The 904-nt window shown below is 55.3% G+C and overlaps 1 protein-coding gene across 9 annotated transcripts in view; it reads right to left on the reverse strand.

The window, feature by feature from the left end:
• The window catches only part of NRXN3 (neurexin 3), a 1,732,637-nt gene that overhangs the window by 680,317 nt on the left and 1,051,416 nt on the right, over window positions 1-904 (reverse strand). The gene's annotated exons all lie outside the window — the stretch shown is intronic.

The raw sequence follows: 904 nt of genomic DNA on the forward strand, positions 1-904 counted from the left end.
CAGCAAGATGGGGTGGTGCTGGGTAGTGACTTCTGAATGCAGTCCATAAGAAAAACGCACACCCTCCCAGTGCCCTCCATGTTCTGTGAAAGCAGAAGTAGCTTCAGGCCACATGGAAATGAGCTGACAAACAATGGTCTGGAGGGTGTGGTTGAAAAAGAATACCCTTGCAATGCTTAGGGAAAGAAGAGCAATTTCTAGTCAGGAAAATATGAACCACTGCAGTAGTGTGAGATGGGAGAGAGGAACCAAAGGAGGGAACAGCCAAGAGCTATGGTTAAGTTGTCTTCTGCTGCTGTCCTCTCCCCTGGACTTTACACCACTGCTGCAACCTGACCCTATTTAGATTTAGACAGCAAGCACTTTGTTTTTCATTTAATGTGTGTGGTGTCTGCTGCAACAGAGCCTCTGGATTATATATAAAGGTCTTAGTCTGTCTGTCTGTGTGTCTGTCTGCCCCCATAATCCTTTTGGCCAACTGTGCATGTGCCGCTGAGAAGGCGGGTGGTGATTGACTGTGCGGGTCCAAACTTGAGCCACTGCCGGGGAAGTTTGTGGTGGCGCCAAACATGCCCTGGCTGCCTGAGCAGCAGGGCTTCCCCTCGCCTCCCTACCCAAGGGTGAAGGGGGGGATGTCACAGTGGTGGCACCACCCAGTCCCGATGTCCTCCAGAACAGCTGGCAGGGAGGGGTAGGCGGTGGTCAGGTAGGGAGGGGGGGGAGCGGGGAGGGGTGTGGAGGCAGGTGGAGTGGGCCAGGAGGACATGGAGCAGAGCAGGTGACGTGGGACTGGATGCAGAGCGACAGAGGCAGGGGGTGAAGTGGGGCTGGATGCAGAGCAGTGGTGTGGGAAAGCAGGGCCAGATGCAATGCAGCAGGGGGGGAGCAGGGCTGGATGCAGAGC

The sequence above is a fragment of the Gavialis gangeticus genome, unplaced genomic scaffold (genome assembly GCF_001723915.1).
Source record: "Gavialis gangeticus isolate Ggan-Ray unplaced genomic scaffold, GavGan_comp1, whole genome shotgun sequence".
NCBI lineage: Eukaryota > Metazoa > Chordata > Crocodylia > Gavialidae > Gavialis > Gavialis gangeticus.